Source organism: Rhodnius prolixus, unplaced genomic scaffold (assembly GCF_049639745.1).
Source record: "Rhodnius prolixus isolate KJV_2025 unplaced genomic scaffold, Rpr scaffold_6, whole genome shotgun sequence".
Classification (NCBI taxonomy): Eukaryota; Metazoa; Arthropoda; class Insecta; order Hemiptera; family Reduviidae; genus Rhodnius; species Rhodnius prolixus.
In genome coordinates, this window is record NW_027411634.1 from 7843017 (window position 1) to 7864204 (window position 21188).

A 21188-nucleotide genomic window follows, 5' to 3' on the forward strand; every position below is an offset into this window, starting at 1 on the left:
TAGGGGGATCAGTGAGGAAAACATTCTTCGAGATTAAAATACGTTATTAGAGAAATAGCAATATTCCTAATTTACTTTTGGATTTGCTTGATGTTTAAAATTAACAAAAATGATTCTATAATTAGAAAGCGTACGTTTGGAAGTTAACAGGAAGATGATAAATGGTAAGGTCAAATTATTACCTCTAATCTAACAGCAAATAAAATTTAAGTCTATAGTCTATTCATATTTTATACCAACATGATAATTTTTGTAAAAAGAAAACAGACAAAACAAAGCTGTCAAAAACTTTAGTTTTGTAGCCAAATAGCTCAAAAATCATCTGGTACAAACTCTTCACACAACCCAATACACAAGATTGTTGTTACTTTACGGAATATATTATTTTTAATAACATTATCCAAATGAAAATCATTGGGCCGCCGCGGCGGTATATCTTTTCAACGTCACTTACTCTTTGTTTAGGTGACACGCCATTAGAGCCACTGACTTTAAAACGTAAATGAAATGGGTTGGGTACAAAGATTACCCATCTCCTCCTTCTTAAACGAAGTATTTAAGAAAGTTTTTCAAATAAAAGATATGAACTATGCGTAGATAATGTATGCAAAAAGTATAGAGAAAATCTTACAATGCCAATTACTAAAAAAATCTCATAGAAGCAAACAAAGTATAAAGATAGAATTTCCTGTGATTTGTGTGGTTTTGGACTTGAAGATTGTTCATACACACACAATTTTCTAAAAACCATTTTGTCGTATTCAGGGAATATCAAAACGAATATTTCTGATTAAGACTTTTGACATGATTGCTAGTAATTTCCTTACCTAAGAGTAAGTAAAAAAAAATTAATTTAAGAAATACAAAGTAAAAGGTTCATTATTTCCATGATTAAAGAAAAAATTTCCGAGAGCTACTCATTATCAAAATGTGAAGGACGGATTGTTGAATTTATAAAAATGCTTACAACCAAAAACTATATTGTCAGAAGCGGTAATGGTCCTAGAAAAGAATGCTCAGCGACTCTTAAGTTAGAAAAAAAAATCACGCATTGAAAGCCACACATAAACAGTATTTACGAATTTGGGGAAAGTGAGAAGCCGAAAGAAAGGTAAGAAAGAGTACTTTCTCTTACCATCTTAAGAGGAAGTAAAAATATCAAGTTCAAGTGAAATACGAAAAAGAATGAAAGAAGCAGAGGATACTATAAGTGAAGATAGATAGATATAAGCAAAGTGTAAGCATAGAAATATTTCAGGCGCTATCAACACAACTGTAACAATAATAAAACAAGAGCGGCAGAGGACACACCCTGGGTGGTCTGCACCAACCTCTAGCTGCTACACGCGCGCAACCGGCCAATTATTTCACTCACCGGCTCTTTCTAATTTCTTCTCTCCACTCTTGTTTTTATTCCTCTACACGAGCCTTTTTTCCTTCTTCTTCTTCTTCTTTCTTTGTAAACCTTCAAGTTTAAGATAGCCAGAGCTTAACTACGTACCTACACGCACAGAGAAGGACCAAGCCGTATATATAAATACAAAGGAATAAGCGAAACAAGATATATAAAAAAAAAGTTAAGGTTCCCAAGTGTGGTAGTACTATGAAAAAGGTCTGAATGTCGGCAACTCCTTTTGTGATCAGTCCAGCAAAGAGCGGTCCTAGTCCGGACAACATTGGGCCGCCGCGGCGGTATATCTTTTCAACGTCACATACTCTCTTTTGAGGTGACACACCATAAGAGCCGCTGACTTTAAACTAATACGTGATTAATGTTGTATTAATAAAAGAGGTTTTAATAAATGCTACCGCTTTTGCAGTATCATAATAGAATACGCATTTCTTAAAAAGTTTTATCCTTCACAAAAAACAAACAAACATAAGCATCTTTGATTAAAATATATAAAATTTTAAATTATACACCTAATCATAAATTATTTAGTGATTGTACCAAAATTCTTATTTCTTTATAATTTTACACATAATTCTTAACTCCCAGGTATAACTAACCAGTACTCACTGAATCTAAACATCTCTCATCATTTTTGTGACTGAGTTGGTTTAAGAAGAGGTAGCAGGAGTAGTTTGAGTTGGTTGCTTTATATATTCGGAATATTGGAAGTATTTGTAAACAAACATAGGAGATATCCAGAATCTTTTGAAAAATGTTTCATATACAAACTTTCTTGATTTCTAGGTAAAATAATTATTCTATCCATAAATGCAATGATTTTTCAGGTGCGGCGAACCTAAACTTAAGTATGTGAGGACGCAATTTTTTATTTCACTTCCCCAGTTCAATAAATCACCATTTAGTTTTAAAGTTAATTCTATATACACAAAGAGGGAACTGATAGAAAATATAATTAAGAAAGGCAATAAAGAAAACACGCTTGCTGGCGTCTAAGATAACCAAAGTTTATAGTTGTAGCATAATTTGTGATGAATGGTATCCTCTTTGTGGTGAGCAGAGGTATCACTTTGAAGAAGAGGACATAGCTGCTGCGAGAAGATAGTGCAGAGAGGAAGGAGAAGAAGAAAGGTGACCTTGAGCGAGAGCCGTGGAGGCACATAGTCGACAAGGTCGACCTGGTGGAGTGGTACCCCGCTCCACTGTCGACCCTGTTCTACATAGCCGACACATGCCCAGAAATAGCGCACTAATTATTATGTAAGCAGGCTTCCTCACCTCACCATGACAACCCTAATCAAATCTTATAGCCATCTATTTAGCGTGTCCCGCGCGCGCTCTCACCACACTTAGCAGTGGAAATCTGCTCGTTATTGCAGACCAATGTGGCCACCTCCAAGACAGTTCAAGCGTCTCCCCCTGTATCCCGACTTGAAGGTTATCTCTTAATTTCCGTCGGGACCTCTTCCAATGCGCCGCTTTTTTTTTTAATGTCCACTCCTCAGATTTCTTCTCTTTTGAAAAACATGTTAACATTCATAATTATCGTTTTGAATTTTTCGTTTTATTCCTGTAGCAGCTATTACTATCGCCTATTCGAGCTTTAGACGAATGATACTTCAGAGGAATAAGACTTAGTTCTCTCCGTTTGGACAATAAATTTAATAAAAAATGCGAAAAGTAGGTATCCATTTAGTTGAGTGTATAAGACGCAAGAATTGTACTTTGAGAACAATGTTAAAACAAAAAATTGTTGAAGAAGATTCCCCGCATCAGCGGTCAGCGTCCTGGATTTCTTTGCGGAGAACCTGGGTTCGATTCTAGATTTTCTCTTCCTAGGAGCTTGTTACAGCTCACAGTTTATGATTATTCAGGGGCTGCGAACCTAATCTGTGAGAACACACGGCAGTGTGGTACAAGAGAACACTTTCCTGGGACCGCAGCTCCGATCGCCAATGACCTCAGATATTGATGTGCCTCTAACAATATATATATATATATATATATATATATATATATATATATATATATATAATAATGTTAGTGGTATGACGTCTGCATTTGAGGGTCTTGTTGAACCAGACAATCATATATATTTATTTATATATTTTATTTTAGTGCCCAGTTATGGGGTCCTGTTTCTACGCCACTAACTCTTGCTAGAAGTAGGAAAGCGATTGAAGCATCGGAAATTCCATCACCATACCTCGCTGCAAATGGCTTGCAAGTTCCGCTTAGAAATGCAGCTTCACTATAAATAAAACCCATTTTAGTTGAGTAGGATGCAATTTACTATTTCCTACCCTCAATGCTCTGATCACATATTTTATTATTTTTCAATTATACAAAATATTACCGATATTTAAAAAAAAAAAAGAAAAAACTTTAACGGTTCTCACACAACTTCGATATGAATTTACATTTAAAGAAAATAAAAAAATATTGGAAGTTTACAACCGTCATAAGTTAAAAACTAGCATGTTTCGAACTAATCTATAGACAGACATGGTGTTACTATAGAAGTGTACCACATCGTCTTGTTTTTATTCTCCTTTCTTAATCATGAATAATAAAGAACGTTGTTTTTTTATTATTATTATTCAGTATCTATAGACAAACCTTGTTTCCATCTCTCTCTCATCCTACTTTCAAACCTTATAAAACATTTATAAATGGTTGCGGTAGAGTCAGGTGTTTTCAAGGGGGAGATTGTGTTGGTCTCAGCGGGAGAGGTATATCAGGGACCACAAACCAACAGTCCGTGCTTGTGTGTGCGCCTGTAAAAGGAGTGGAGGAAGAGTGAGAAAGTATAAAATAAAAGAGCAAGAAGGAGATAGGTTATTCCACTTGGGAGATCCCTTATCTTTGTAGAGAGTCCGACAAGAAGAGGTATTAGAACATGAAGAGAACAGGAAGAAGTAGGAAGAAGGATAAAGAATCAGTGAAGAGAAGAGGAGAGTGAGACCTTGTCCCGAGGCGGTCCATTCATTATACAGCCCACGGGGCCACACCTCCCTCTCTGTCTTACGACGCACGCTGTAGCCCAACCTCATTAGAAGAAGCTGGCGCACACGAGGGATCCCTAGCCATGTGCCTCAGGGCCAGTTTTAGATGTAGGAAACCGTTTTTGGTTCCAAGCAATCACCAAGTTGAAAACTGTCAACTAATAACAACTATAGATTAAATAAAAACACACACACTCACAAAGAGAAGTAAAACGAGGAACAGAACCAACACATATACAGACAGACGCCTATATTGGTTCACTTAATGCGACACAGAACTTATTATAATCTGCTAAAGAACACAAAGCATGATATTGATTGCCATTTTAGCGAATATTTTGAGTCAACATTTTTTATTTATTTTATTTTTATTAAAGTATTATATAAATTATTTTGAATGTTGTTATAAGCAACTAGGTAGATCAATAGAATCCTTATAGGTTAATCTAAAAAGTTCGAAGATTGTTTTTTGGATGAGGTACCAGGCTTCCAACAAAAGATTTCGTTAATTTATTAGAAATACTTATAGGCAAACATAATTTCCAAACAGTGGATATCACATCCAGCCTTTGTGGAGTTCAGCTCTCATCAAAGATACTAAATGAAAACAATTGATTTTCTGTGTAGAGAGAAATGAGTTCTAATTTGCAAAGACTTGGGACAATCTTTCAGAGAACCATCGAAAGATAAACACAATAGGAATGGTATTTTTAGGGCAGTATCAGAAGCAACGACATTTAAACGAATGTTTTAACATTTAGCAAACTTAAATTTTCAAGATAATCTGTTCACGATCACAAATACACAAGGACAGTCCATTATCTCAAAATCTATATCTACTGCCACAAAACTTGTAACAAAAAAAAAAAGAACAAAAAAGACCCCTCATACATTCTCTACCAAAGTTCCAAATTCTAGAAATTTTTTATTGCATAAACAACTCAATCCCAAATTGAGAAAGATGCTAAAATTAATATAGGAATTATAGAAATGTACTAAGTCCCATAGCAAGTATGAGTATATAGTATGCGAATTAAAAAAAAAATCATTGTACCTTCTTTAAGAAATACTCGATAAATTGTTAAGTAACTTTTGGTTGAGTCGCACTTCGGCCGAAACTTTACTATTAGCTGCGAAAGGAAAACCAAAGTAGAATGCAAGTATGAGGTTCTGCTATTAGCATCAGCCTATATCAATAGCATGGATACGCATGGCGGAACTTCTACAAATCTCGATACTCCAAAGAAGAAGAGAAAGACAATAAGTAAGAAAAAGTCACAAATTCTATTATTGAGTTCTTTTATAACTCCTAATTCTCAAAAAAATTAATTAAGCATCTAAAAGAGAGAAAATGGTCCTTTAATTTCATGTAATGACTTGGCGGATTCCATTTACATTTTCATTTAACGTTTTAAGTTCTAGTAAACTAATCTTTCCATACATTACAATGTTATTGACTATTTGACAGATACGATCACATGTGTAGGTTAACGTGAAGATGAAGCCTGGCATGTGATGTATATTCTGGACTAGTAGCCTTAGTGTGCTGTAAGCTTGATGCAATATATAAAATATACTCAGACTCACGCACATATAAACTAACAGACACTTTCTATTAATATCTACAATAACAGTAATTATCTAGACACAGTTCATAAAGTAGTTAGAAACAGTGTCACACATACTTTGTCTTAACAAAAAACACATTAACACTTGTAGCTTATAACATACTTGTTAACATTTATTTCCGTGAATAACAACTACAGAGGAATTGCTTTTATTTTTCTTATTTTAATAATCATTGGAAAAAGAATCATTTTTTCTTTATTAGAATTAGAAATAATTAAGAAAGCAAACTCGCAAAAAACTTAAAATTCTATTTGGATAAAAGCTGGAAATCTAACAAACATGATTACAGTAAATCAATGAACAGAAATGCTATTTTGTAGAAGTTTGATTTTTAATTTTCTTTAAAATGCATTTCAACAATTCGAGAACATAACATTTTAATATTAATACACGAGCATTTAGTACTAAAAACAGAAACACAAAAAGAGTGAATGACAATAAATAGATAATGATAGACAATAATCTTTATAAATTAATCATCCAGCACACTATTATTACGAATGTGGATAATTTTATTTCTGGAAGAAAGCAATGAAGCGTTAAATATTGGTTAAAGAAGTAAGATAACTGGGCGAAATAGAAATCAAGTTTACTAATTCCTTGCTGAAACTGGTTACTGTGTTTGGGGATACAACAGTCTTCTAGTACAGATGACTACTCAAGCAAAAGATAGAAAACCCATAATGTATATAAATTCATTATATAATTATCATTATTCAAGTATATTTCTACCGAATTGAAAAACAAAATTTAAAACTATTGTAGTCCATTTTATTTAACCAAGAAGTGTTGCTTGCACCTTTATAAAGGTCTCCCATAACTTTGCAACATTTATCCAAGAATAGATTTTAATTTTAAATCAAATGCAAAGTTAAGCTTTATCTAACCTAATCTTCTCAGTACGATGTACGCAGTATCGTAGGCGTGGTCATACTGTTTGAGCAATCTGAGGAGGAAGCATATTCTCCGATACGGCATAACTTCTTCTAAGGAACACCTCTGTATTGCAGATAGATCGAAATAATATTTTCCAAATTCCTGGTGGAATAAAGAAATAAAATGGAATATTGATTTAGAAACAGTCATGTGAATTTTCTTTCAAGCATAGTTTACATATCTATAACCATTAGATAATCTATTTAATCAAATATTTTTCCCCTTTTAATTTTTATTGCCTTGCCATTTTTGCAAGAGTTTTGCAAAGCCTTGCTCTCAACACCAAGTGTTAACAAATATGATTAGAATGACAATTAAAATAATGGAGATGCCCGCAACACGACTACCTCGCATTGGCTATAACGTTTCTCATTCTTTCCTTTAAGCAAAATTAAGTGTAATTAGGTCACTCAGCTTAAAATAATGTTTGCCTCCATAGGTTCATGAGACGGCATCATCCCGCGAGAGGGATCCCGCACTCTTAGAATCTCAAATTAACAATCTAGAACAAAAATTTTAGAATGGTTGTAAAAGTAAGGATATATCTTATGTAAATGTAATACACTGTACACTGTACGTCATATGAGTTACTGCGGCAGAGTAAAGCAATACCTTCCTTGTTTATCTAAAAAATAATGGTGTTTCTACTACATTCAATTCGGGTCTCCCCCATTCTTTTTCAAAAATCTTATTTCTTCAACTTAATCGGTTTCAATAATTTTTTTTTTATAAACATAAGTTACATCGGGAAAAATATTTTTGACCTTAGCATATTAAGATCCTTTGGTAAATCATTTTTGTACCCAACCTTTTCTTTTTCTGAAAGTATACATCTTCAGTACAAGATTATTATTTCCTGGACGAATTAGAAAACAACAAATTTTATTAAATCTACTTTCTTTGCTTTGAAATAAGAAAGAGATATCACTTTACAACTATTTCATTAAAAAAATCAATTTTCTTACGTCAAAGAAAATATTTTTAGTTAAAATTAAAACAATAAATAATTGTACAACTACATTCAACCTAAAAAAATTCACAACTGAACGTAAAATATACATTCGTAACTGCTTATGAAAGTCTAAGATTGGTTGCATAAGGCGTTAAAAAGTTTGAGGCTAGCAAACAAGCTATAAAGGGGCGGCTTGTCGACTTCAAAGTGACCGTATAACTTCCTTTCAAGTCAGTACACGCTGACGAAGAGGAGAAACACAACAACAAGGGCAAGAAGTAAGAGCCGGGCAAATCTTCTGGAGAACGTGACCGTTAGAAGAGACGAAATAATATTCCGCGGCCCCTTTCTACTGTTTATATGATGTTTTACTGTCAGCGTTAAACTTCGAATTAAATTTGATTTCACTCACTTTACACTCAGAGCAATTTGCTTGATGTTACAACGGTTCTGAATGAAGAACATCTAGCGCATCATTGGTATTTATCAATTACTGTCAAAAGTAGGCTGGTACTCGTCAATCTCGAATATTTTAGTTATATGAAAAAAAGGTCCGGAACCTTCTAAGATCAATTATCTTAAAAATAAATTAAAAACTATCGTCATGGCTTTTTATTCGAACAGTTAGATTAATAAGTTTACAGACACACACTCCACTTAAAGTGGTTTAAACTCTTCAATGAAATTAAGAAAATCAAATCCCATCTTGCATTCCTCCTAAAAAGAGAACTCCTATAAATCCGTGAAAAAAAAATTTCATAGCTCTTAATGCTAGCTCCCTCTTAGCGGATAAGATATAAATAATAAATACAACCGATTATTTTTAAATGAAGATAAGATTGAATAGAATTATTTAGTATTCAATGGATGTATGAACAATTTCTAACTCAGTGCTATGGGCATAAAGAATTGGTTTTATTAGATAAGAATAGCTGATTGTGCGGCAATTTTCAAAGCCTCACTTTAGCTGCGGGAAACACAGTGACAGAGGATCCCATGAAGTTGAAAAACAACAAGTAAGCCGCTGTCCAGCTTGCGAAAGCACTAGCATAATATATTTATATACATTCATACAAACCTGCCTCATCTAACTTTCTCACACATACCCTAGCATGAACGCTATCCACTGAATCCACTACCCATTCTATGCAAATGTTTCGGTATTTTTTTGTATTAAGTTCTGACTGGTTAGTGGAGACCTACGCTTTATTCTCTCTGCATTAAGTGCATGCAAGTGTTTTCATCTATTGTTTTTCTCTTTAAGAATTTAACTGGAAAGCACTGCAACATTCAATAAAAAACAGAAAATGTTTAATTTAATAATATTATTTTACACTTTTTTTTTTTTGCAACTACGACTGTAATGTCATGCAAAATGCTGCGATATTTGATAACTACAGAAATTATAAAAATACAAAAATTTACTTTAAGTTTAGAATGTTAACCTACAAGTTAGTTGACTTCTGCATTATTGAGCAGATGTTCTTAGGAATATTGCATATTATAAGGAACCTAATTCTTCGCGTTGCCAATTTGTGCTGCAGTGCAACGGGCACAATTTTATATGAATTTAAAACTAATCTGTTGAGAATTAAAATTTGATCACGCTAGTATTATTGTTAAAAATGCGTCTTATTTTAACAAACAATTGGCAGTTCATTTATCTGAAGAGGGAAAGATAGGAAAATTTTATTTTTCAGTAAGCAATGAGAGACCGACCACCGGGCGTCCCAACCTTAAACACAGACACAAGAAAAAAGTATTGAACTAACGGATTCAACTCGGCAACACTTTTTTGCGAGAAGTAGAGAGGTATTTACACAGATCTCAGGTTCTCTCAAACTTCTGCTCCTTATTTTAGGACCTCTCTCTCACATTATCACTCTCTTGTTGTTTGTATCTCGCGGCTTTTAACCAACCAACCCCCTTCTCTTACAACTATAATTTACGCAGCACCTCTAAGCAGAGAGCTGAAAAACAGGACCACAGAGGAAGCGGGGAGAGTAGAGCCGCCGATGGGATAGACTTCACATGGCCGACCCACAGAGGGCGACCTCAACCTCCCCAAGCCACACCGACGAAACCGGTCGTCACTTGCGGCACTAACTCTTTGAAGTTCGCACACACTCTCACATCGCTTCTACCACCTTTATAATAACCTCTCTCTCGCACACGAATACACTACGGCTGGATTAAACTCTACCACAGCTTTACCCACCACCAAATCTCTTTTATATTATCAACATACAGACATATATCCTGGTTAAAATAGTGTCAAACTAATTTCTTTATTCCTAACTTATACTTTATATCACATATATACATATATCAGATGTATATGGTTTATGGCGGTTCACTTTAACTAAAGGCACAAATCATGTTTTTCATTTTTTCTAATAGTGATCGAGATCGACCAGGGTTCTGGTCTAACATATCTGTGATACGTGAATGAGAATATATCTTCGCTTAATTCACCTGAAGGTGTTCAAACTGGTTGTTGGCCAAAAAATGCGAAAGCCTGATTAGACATAAGTAAATCTAAATAATTTTTTTTTCCATTCTACCGGCAGAAATACATAGGAAACTATTTCTGAAATGACGGGTAAAATTAATTAATCCTTCAAGTGTAGATCTTTTGGTTTTAAATTTTCACTTTTTCCACACAAAATAACGGGAGTTAATGAAGACAAAGCTACCATTAAAACATATACAAAATGTTTTAGTTTTCAATTGAACCTACAATATCTTACTAATTAGAATAATTAATACAAATCTAATTAAACGTGAAGTGAGTACTTTCACTTGTAACAATTTCCCAGGAAAAATTGATCATGGAATGTATCTGTGGGGAGCTGAAAATCTCAGCTTCTTCTAGACTGCGTCTTTAGTGAAATGTTCGCTTGTATTACATAAAAGGTATGGAAATCCAAAATAAAACCAATTTACACTTTCAAATTAGAAGAAAATCGTTCAGTGGAAAGTGTGATTTGACAAGATTAAGAGGTGGTTAAGCGTAGCCGTGAAATGCCAATTGGAACGTACTTACCACCTCTGCATAATACTTAAAGAATAAAGCATTTTTCAAATTAAAAAAATTGAAGTAATTTTAAGAATTCTTAAAAATATAAATAAAGTTCTAAAGTATGAGATAAATGATTAGTGGGCTTGGGCACTTTATGAAATAGCTTTTTTAAGTTTTTTTTTTTCAAAAATAGTTTCTCAAGTATTTCTACAATCTTTAAAAACAATAAACATTACTTTTAATTGGATCTCTTTTTCAAGAAGTTTCATTTAACCTAGTTCTTAGGGTTCCATGAAGGGTTCTCCTCTAAAATGTCCTCTTAATAAATTGAACAATTCTGCATAATTTACACACATGATTATCAAAATTGCGTCAAATAAGAGTTATAAAATATCTTTTAAACGGAAATGTGATAGTATAAATCAAACGGCTTATCGACTTTTCTGTAATTTTCTTAATAATCATTGATTCATTAGAACGTAGAAATAACGTACCAACATTAATTTTAGTGGATTGCTGAAATTGTGACGATGCCCAAGCTTCGTGATAAATTTCAATAATTATTGCAAACCTACTTATCTTTTCAGTATAAAAATTGTAGGTTTGAAAAAAAAAAAAAATAGATGTAATCTGCAGAAATGAAAGTCTTATGGGTGTTATTTTTTTTTTATGTTTATCAAATCTTTGTTTCATTTTAATTCTTTAAAGGCAAATAACTTTAAATAAAATGAATAAATTACTGTTATGAATCATCATTTCTATATATGCAGTATTAGTCTGCTTTTTATCACATCCGTTTAGAATGGCATATAGATTATAACATACTCAAGGATACGTAATTCGCTATTTTTTTTTTTTTTTCTTTAACACACAACGAGTTTGGTGACCAACACACACTTTGTTCTAAACGTTCGCAGAAAGTGAATCACTGGGCCACCAAAGGGTAATCTATATAAATGATGATTGCTCTTTGTGTGGACTGAGAGAAATAAAGCGTAATGCGTGGGAATTGATGGTGAATAGGAATGTAAAATTGCAACCTTTACAGAACGAATAGATTCTATAATGAAACATTTAAGGGGCTGTCCGACCACCTTTTTTACCAATTGGATTTAAACTTTTTGATTTTTTCTTATAATAATAATAATTGTTTTATTTTTAATTAATGTATAAATAATATTATAACCAGTAAATCATATTTACACCAAGCATGGACAGCAGTCCATCTGCTTGAACAATTCGAATTCTATTTAAAAATTTACAATTTACTATAGCAGCCAGAACTTATCGCATAATTTCAGTTATATTCTATTACTCATATTTTCTAATATATACTGTATATTCTATTAAATAGCATTTTATTTTTTCTTATTCCTTTAACTAGACGCAATCAAGTCAAATTTTCGAGATTTCTAATAAGAATAGTTTTAAAAAGGTCTCAAATCGAGGTTGCGATTTGTACTAAATAACGCTGGGCATTTTTTGTACCTGAATATTGCTTGAACGGCAATATTGTCTAGAAGAGCCAGATCAGCTATGAAGAAGATGCCTTGGTACAGAAGCAATCTTTTTCGGGGTTAAAATAAATTAAAGAAAAATCCTTAGTTCTGATTTGGAGAGAAAATGTATGATCGCCAGCGCAGTTCTATAAAAATATGTATTTTGTAACTTAGATTTATAACCACCTAATTATAGAAGGTACAATGGGCTTTAAGAAAACTGACTAGATAAAGGCAAATCCATATATAAAGCAATCACGACTCATTATGGGTTTTAACACCGAAAAATTAAGTAAACATTACTTTAGGTCCCTCTTTAAATAATAAGATATTTTAGTACCTACATAGGAGACAAAATGATATAATCATGTATGAACAGATTTAGGTAATATAAATGTAAGTAAATGGTGATAGGGAATATCTGAACAGTTGGTCATATCGAGCTGGGTGGCACACGGACCGTCATAACGGAGCTCTACGGCTATCTCCACTCGCGGCCCATAAATTACAGAGCAAACTTTAATGAGCTGACTTCTCCGCCACCCGCTCTGCACTCAAAAAATTTCTAGAGATCTAGAAGTAGAATTCCATCTTATAGCAGCATCTTCCAAAATAAAAGAAACTTGATTATGTCTTCCGAATAAAATTACAATAAACTGTGGCAGGTGATTATGTCATGCTACTAAATATTTTTTTTTCAAAAATCACCTATTGAATAAAATTGGAATTTCATCCACCTGTTGATTTGTTTTTTTTAGTTTACTTCCTTTCCCTCTTCCACCCTCTCTTTTTTGAGGTTTCCTTTAGGTTATCGAATATATAGGTGAGTGGCCATTATTAAAGTTGGATTTCCTTGCCCTCTCCACTCTTCATCAGTTTTATTCTATAACACACAAACTAAAATAACTAATCAAATTTGACATACAATACAACATAATGTTGCTTCCAACTCAAAAGAGTTTTGTGCTTTCCTTTAGAGGTGATAAATTTATGATAAGAAAGCAGCGTTTAGTGCATGCCACACATAAATGACACAAAAAGTTGACATCAACAGTATTCTGTAAACTGAATACTTGTGAAAAAAACAAGACTAAGGGGATATAACCAAAACTAATTGTGTGAAAGATTTTGAACTTGCAAAGAAAGTGAAAGGCTTTACCTAAACAATGGGTGGAGCACAATAATCTGTCTTTTGGTTCTAGTATCTCGTGAACAGAATCCTATGGTTTAATCTTAAAAGACAAAAGCCCCGATCAGATGCAGTTAGAACGAAATTCGTTCCCAAGACCCTTACTTTTAATTTCTAGAGATAAACCAATGTGAAACTAATTTTTGGGTTAGGGAATGTAAGAATAAACTTTTTTCCAAAAATATCATTTCAAAACTAAGTAAAAGGACGATACGCCCGTCAATTTTAAGATGGAATAAACTATGGCTTTTCATGGGACATCTTAGTAAATAAAATAGTTGATCAAAAATACAACTTTACCACTGAGGTCGTTTGGAATTTTTTTGGACAACCGCAACAAAAGTTTTCTGCAAACTTGAAATGCATAATAAAAATTCTTTAAATCGTTATCACTTTTATTTAAATGTTATTTTCCTCGGAAAAACATTGAGTTAAATATATTCTAAGATACACAGTGGTCAAAAAAAGTATTCATACACTAAGTTTTCTTACTTTATCTACTGAACTTTTGATTCTAGGATGACTATTACTTCAGCACTGAAATCGAAGATAGTAACAATGAATTTAATGCACTCATTTTCTTTTATAAACATAAAGTATTAATTAAAAAGAAGAAAAATAATTTATTGTATGCAAAATAAGTATTCATACACTCAGCCTGAATGTTATAATTAACGCAAAACTAAAGACCTAATATTTTGTAAGCAATCCCTTTGCATTTGTTATTGCCTGAAGCCTCCTTGGCATAGATTCCACCTGGTTTAGTGTCTCTTGAGATGTGATTTCTGCCCAAGATTTCTTTAAATTGGTTCTGAGCTCTTTTCTGGAAGAACATTTCAATTTTCGAATTTTTCGCTCCAAACAAGACCATGAATTTTCAATAGGGTTTTATTTTTCTGCTTTTTACTCAATTCTTTATGTTTATAGTATTAAATTCATTGTTACTATCATCGATTTCAGTGCTGAACAATTAGTCATCCTAGAAAAGTTCAGTAGATAAAGTAAGAAAACTTAAAGTTAAAATAAAAGTATGAATACTTTTTTTGACCACTGTATAAGATGTAATGAATACCTCTAAAATTATTCAACCCTTATTTATAGGCTAGATGCATAGACTGCAAATTATTAATATTTAGCGCTTTAATATCTAAGCAGGTATCACAACCTTATAACTCACTAGCTGAACAATCTTGCAACCTTATAAAACGTACAGGAGTTATTTTAGGTGTCTAAAAATCATATTATGTCCTAAACACAACTTCTCAAAACTCATTAGCAACAATTAACATTTAGCAAATACATTTCTTTTTAGAAAAACTTAATCAATGGAAGTATTAATAATACAATATGAGAAAGTGGTGTGGGTGTTCCGCATCAAATTTTTTATTTTTTTTGTTTGTGGAGTGGATAGCCAACATACTGATTGAAGTAAGATATGTATTCAGGTAAGCTGTTATTTTCCATCTTCCAGATAATAACAGTGTAAAGACATGTGAATGATGTAAATTACACATGCTTTAAGTGACCGGAAGTAGTTCAAACTTTGAAAAGAGATAAGAAATTATCCGCCTGTTTAACAAGGCGGATCTCTTGACAGATAATTGGAATGTTAAGAAATAAACTGGCCCGTCAGATAAACTCACACATACATATATATATATTTTTTTATGATTAAATTTATAATGGTGTTACTTGCTTAAGATGTGCGTTCGCCGGCTCTAGCGCTCTTGGTAGTGAATATATTACAAATATAAGTGATATATAAGTGTAGAAAATATAGATACAAAAATCATTTTAAAAAAAAACAGGTCATTACTAAATTTTTTTTTCAGTATAAATGAAACAATGTTCAGTGTAACATTGTTGGGAACTATTCAATTATGATGGTAGCGTGATAACAATTGATAAGTCAGTCTACTCCAAGCCTTTTTTTTGATAGCTCATGCGAGTGTAGCTAACTTTTCTCGTTTTTAGCAATCATAGGGTTTGTATTAGCAATATTTTTATTCTACAAAAACGTTTCGACAAAAATGTAAACTTTTAAAAATTAAAGTAATTTTGTAAATTACAAATTTGAATACAAACATTGCAATTGATTCTGTGACTTAGTGCAAGAAGTACCAATGTCAGATTTTGGAAAAATGAGTAAAAAATCTGTTTTGATATACATATTAACCACCAGAATTTTTTTTGCAAGGAGTGCCGAAGTCAATTTTAAAGTAGTAACTGAGTTACCAAATCGAGGACGTACAATCGTAATCCTTTTTCTGACATAGGCATTTCTTGCACCAAGCCATAGGATTAGGTTCACCATGTAAAGTACCCTATTTTCAATGCAATCTTTTACTTACTATCTTTGCTCATGTTCCAGGGACTACAGCAAAGAATGACATGAAAGGGATGAAGCAATTTTTCCTTGGTCCGCCACTTGACTTGTCACCGATTATCGTTATTTAATAATTGACTAAGCACTTCATTTAAAAATTTTAATCAATAAATTCAAATCCGTTTTCTTCTTTTTGCACATATAATCACCTTAATTATGCATTCATAATTCATATTCAATGTAAAACCTAATTTGCATATTATTGTATAACAGGTAGGATAAGCGATGAAGCAATAGAATATTATAGTTTGACCAAACTGTATCCCAATAACCAGTGAACACACATGTATAACCTCCATTAATGACATGATTAGCGGACAGTCTCTTACACACGTGGGGAATACCTGCCACGAGGTGAATGCAAATTAATGTCTCAAAATCAGGTGATTCATATTTCTCACTTATATCATATACATATTAATATGCATAATAAACAAACGTTTATAGTAAATAAAAATTTTGTCTTTAAAAAACGAGGCGCGGTCTAACATACTTTACAAAAAAAAAAAAAAAAAGAAGATAAATAAATAAAAAAAAAGTATATAGAAGAACTAGGAAAATTATACGACGGTGCCGAAAATAATTACATAGCAGAGCTCCCTGTGTAGTAGTGGCAGAAGATAGGAGATAACAGGGAGCCGAGATTAGTAAGACAGTCTTGGGTGTGTGTACGGTCGTTATTTAGCGGCTCTTTAACTATCGATTATTATTACCCCACACCGGCTCTCCCCACCAATTCTATCTTCCCTTCAAATAGAGAATACAACGCCGGATATTTGCGCAAAAAAACTGGCCGCATTAACTCAACACGATGTTGAGGAAACCACTAGAATTTTAAAAAATAAATTACAGATAATAGGATGATCCGGGTTGATGTCTCACTAGTTTTGTGGAAACTAACAAAAAAATCTGGTGTGGTATTCATAGGAGTTTTTCGTTTTACAATAGTTAAAATTTAACAGCAAATGCTTCTTATAACACTGAATTTCGTTGAACGTTTGATGTGTGCTTTATAGCTGTAGTAGTGGCCAAAACTATTGTCAAGTCAAGGTAAGGTCAAGGTAAGGGCTCCTCGCTCAAATGTCTCGCACTTACTTTCTCCCTGAATTTTCGAATCTTTTTACAGTTAAAAAGCTAGAAACAGCAAAAAAGTGAGAAAAACCGCTTCATGAAATATGGTAAACAGAAACTTGCTTAAATAAAAAGTGTCCATTTTTTACAAGAAAAAGAAAAAAAAAAAGGAGCGGTCGGGATGACTTGAAATAAAAACAGCTTATTACATTCTGGCAAACGATGGCCGTGCAAATGTTGATTAAGAAATGGACTAGGCCAGACATGTTGGCGTCAAAAACAGCCTATCTTGAACAACAGCTGTCCTACATTTCTCTGCACTTCACACAGCGCCATTCACTAACACAAACCATTATATGCGAATCTAGAACTGCAAACAATTTAGCGCCCTCTTTTACCAAAACAAATTAAATAACAATTTTAGGACCACACACACACACTGTAATAGCTGAATAAGTAAAATATCCGTTTTAATTTGTTTGTTAAAAAGAACAATCACACTTGACAATCTGTTTACCTGATGCTGTTTGTAAGATATAAAGATTTTACAATCTTGAAAGATTTCCAAATTCCCAGATTTTTATTCTAAGATCCTCTAATGTGTGAAGCGATAACAATCAACTATACGCTTATAAAAAGTATAAAATGAATCAAAAGATTTACTGGAATCACAAGTCTTTCGCGCCAGATCTTCAATATTTCATTTCTTTGATAATATTTAACAGGAGCGAAGAAAAAGAAACAAAAACAGAACAATTCCTTAAGCAATTCAGTTTCCCTAACTCCGTTCTTCTTCTAAATTTCACCGCACTGCTATGTCTAAACATAAATTCAAATGAATATAAATATAAGAGTACTCAGTTAATTATAATGAATGACTTTTTGTCTTCAGTTTTTCGCGATGTATCTAAAGATGATTAGGGATTGATTGATAGGGGGATTAAAATGTAACAATCTTGTTTTTCTAAATGCCATATTTCAAATGTTTGAGCTAGGTAGTACTGAATTGTGCACTTCAGTATAATCTGCCTCAAAGATCTGCTGAGATCCTTGCCACCTCCTCCACACACACACTACAATAGCTGGAGAACAATTATTAATAAAGTATATATACATATATATACTCCTTAAGTCATTATTTCTTTAAAAAATAATAATCATCGAAAATCGCTGGGAAAATAAGAAAGATGTTCTAAGGGAGGAACTGCTCTTCTTGTCTAGACAATTAAGGTAAACTGTGGGTGAAGCTACAAAATTAGCATATGTAACCATAGTGTTCCATTTTTCAAGACAATGCTTCCATAACAATTACTTTTTTGTACCAGATATTATCTAGTCTCTTTTCCATTCTTTTCTTTGTTCAAGTTTAGGTAAACAACAGGAAATTGTAGTTAGTATCCTATCTTTATTCCGATCTTATTTACATTTTATAACTGTATTATCTATTTACCTAACTCTCCTTTAAATATATTTATTTATTTTTGGCAAGCTCAAATTGCCAAACAAGTTATTATTATATAAAGATATAAGAAGTTAGTATGCACAATCGCACTGACGAAATAATTCTGTAAAACAAAAAAGAATGGCAAATACTGCAAAAAGTTGTATAAAATAATAATTTAGACGAAATTTAATATAAAAACGGGTATTTGTTATAAGAAGTCTAGCAGATTTTGAAGGAAGCTTCTCAGTGTGACGAAGGTCTATCAAATTTCGAAGCATAAAAATTATAGGAGTACCTAGTACCTATACGAAAAATTATAAAATGGTGAAAATAAGACAGCACTTTTTCTAACCAAAAAATTTCACGTAAAATCCGACAATGAAAATTGTAAAAACGAAACAAATTGAAAAAAGGTTACATAAATGTTCTCTAAAGTTGAGATATTAAGTCCACAAAATGTATTTTTGGGAGTTTTAAGAAATCTGAGAGTTCGGTTAGTTTGAAGAAATTACCGTATTGCCGTGCAAGTCAAGAGAGCGAATAAAACTACTTATCTTATCCCACGCATTACATTTATTGACGTCAACTTTTAAATGTGTCGTCAATTGATATTGTTTTTTTAAAAACATTTTTAAAGATTTTAGTAATTTTTAGAGTAAGCCTTGGAGCGTTACCTTATCATCAGTTTAAAATGGAACCACTTGCATAAATTTTCGTTATTACTGCAGTATTCTCTCAAACTTCAAATGCAGCAGGAGCTAGAAGCACCTCACGAACACCTAGTTAAACACATTTTATAGGTTACATATTTACCAAAGGAAATTATTGTAAGTAAAGAGTGTAATAAAAATAGGTCTGAGAATGTACCAAAAAAAAAAAAAAAGGTTAGCCTTTAAGTCCTTATTAAAATATGCACTTTTAACCTTACCAATGTTAAACTGGCATAAGTAACGGTATAAATTCCTGCCGTTATCCTTAAAGTCTATTTCAAGAAGTTACTCGTCTGGATTTAGATAATTTGTTTTACATTCAGTGTAATTTAAGTGAAATAAAAAAGAAATTCTATCTATAGTAATTAAATTAATATTTCTGCCTGTATGTATATTTGAAATTTCTTATTAACTATGTAATTACCCAGATCGAAGCATTAAGAAATCCCTTAATGGTTTACTAGAGAACATTTCTGAGGCGTTTCATTTTTTATTTTGTACTATCATTATTATTATTTTTAAAAAAGGTATCACTTAAATAGGATTCCATAAATTTTCTTTTAATGCAAGATCCAATTTGAAATAGTTTTGTGAAAAAAAAAAAATATATTATTGGAGCAATAAAATTTCTGCATTAATGGCGCCGAGGATATAACGTAATTAATGGGTTTGATAATAAATGTTATAGGGAGTCGAGAGGTAATAGAGTAGAGATAAATGTAAGGGATAGTAGGGATAAAAGAAGTACATTCTTTGCTATATTACTCCATCCGAGCTAATTAAAATGATTATGAGACCCATCTTATCCATCCCCATCGTATTAGCAAGTTTCGAGAGGAATTTAAAGAATTGTAAAGGTAAAACAGTTTATGGGTGCAATGTTTGTCAAACAAATTAAAAAGGATGTCAGTTTCAAAATGAACTTGCAGAGAAAAATGTGATCAATGGTTTCATAAATGATTCTAGCCAGATTCCCACAGGTTTGTCAGGAGTAGGAGTCTGGTTCCAAGCAGGTATGAGCAGAAATGTGGCATTAAGGCATTTTGCTCGTTTTCTTTGCAAAGTTATAAAAAATAATAGCAATGTAAAGTAATGCCTATTTTTTCAGGCCGGCTTTACGTCCAACTACCAAATTAAGTTAAAAATAATAGTATACTGCGAGAGTTTTCTTATAACAGAGATAAGAATGTTCTCTGAGATTCAGGCAGCTCTAAAGGCATAAGCTACATAGAGCTAACTTATAGCTGATAGGAGAATGCAGTCGTCGCTAAAATCATATTGCCTTGAGAATGATGGTTAGACTCTTATTGATCATCGAAAAAGCTGATGGATTAAGTAGATGTTCACCACATCATTCTATGTTCTCGAATTGCTCAATAAAATGACGAGATTATTAAGAAGAGGAGGCTAAGGGAATTGGAGAGGTTTTAGATGAAATTTGGAGGCTATCTACAGGCTAAGAGTTTAAATAAGCGAATAATCCGGTCACTAGAAGGTACTTATAGAATCTAAGAACAAAGCAGTTAAGGTTTCCTGTGCCGATTACACGGGGGGAACACACCGAGGCTGGAGACCATGTAACATACTTCTACTACAGGCAAAAATATCAAGGAAGGACGTTAAAGGTCAGTATTCGACGTTGCATTGAAGCCGAAAGTCAGAACAGGGATCGTTGCAGGATGTTTAGGGGGATAGAAATAAGATACTTAGGAGGCAAAAGTCCCAAGCGCTTTGCAGCCTCAGCAACAATAAATAACGGACTGGCAGACATCACTCCAAATATCAGCAATATGTATGTAGATAATATTTAAGAACTTACACATTCATATAAATTGTTTAATTGTAAACCAAAAAAAAAATGAGGACTGACAGGTACAAATTAAAAATAAAATAAAAATCTAACCTTCTTCATTTATTTAATAGTTATAAATCTA

At 32.7% G+C, this 21188-nt stretch overlaps 2 protein-coding genes across 9 annotated transcripts in view; both read right to left on the reverse strand.

The window, feature by feature from the left end:
- Nucleotides 1-16134, reverse strand: part of LOC141461427 (uncharacterized) — a 43738-nt gene extending 27604 nt beyond the window's left edge. The window contains exons 1-2 of one of the 2 annotated variants that reach the window (XM_074142533.1): nucleotides 15995-16130; nucleotides 13163-13337 (exon numbers count right to left, since the gene is read on the reverse strand). The gene's annotated coding sequence lies outside the window, so the exon portion shown is untranslated. Of the gene's footprint in view, nucleotides 1-13162; nucleotides 13338-15994 lie in introns of both variants that reach the window. The other variant, XM_074142536.1, reaches the window with a different exon arrangement.
- A 3084-nt stretch (nucleotides 16135-19218) lies between these two features.
- The window catches only part of LOC141461423 (uncharacterized), a 36500-nt gene continuing 34530 nt past the window's right edge, over nucleotides 19219-21188 (reverse strand). For all 7 annotated transcript variants that reach the window (XM_074142511.1, XM_074142512.1, XM_074142514.1 and 4 more), the window contains one exon: nucleotides 19219-19323. The gene's annotated coding sequence lies outside the window, so the exon portion shown is untranslated. The remainder of the gene's footprint in view (nucleotides 19324-21188) is intronic.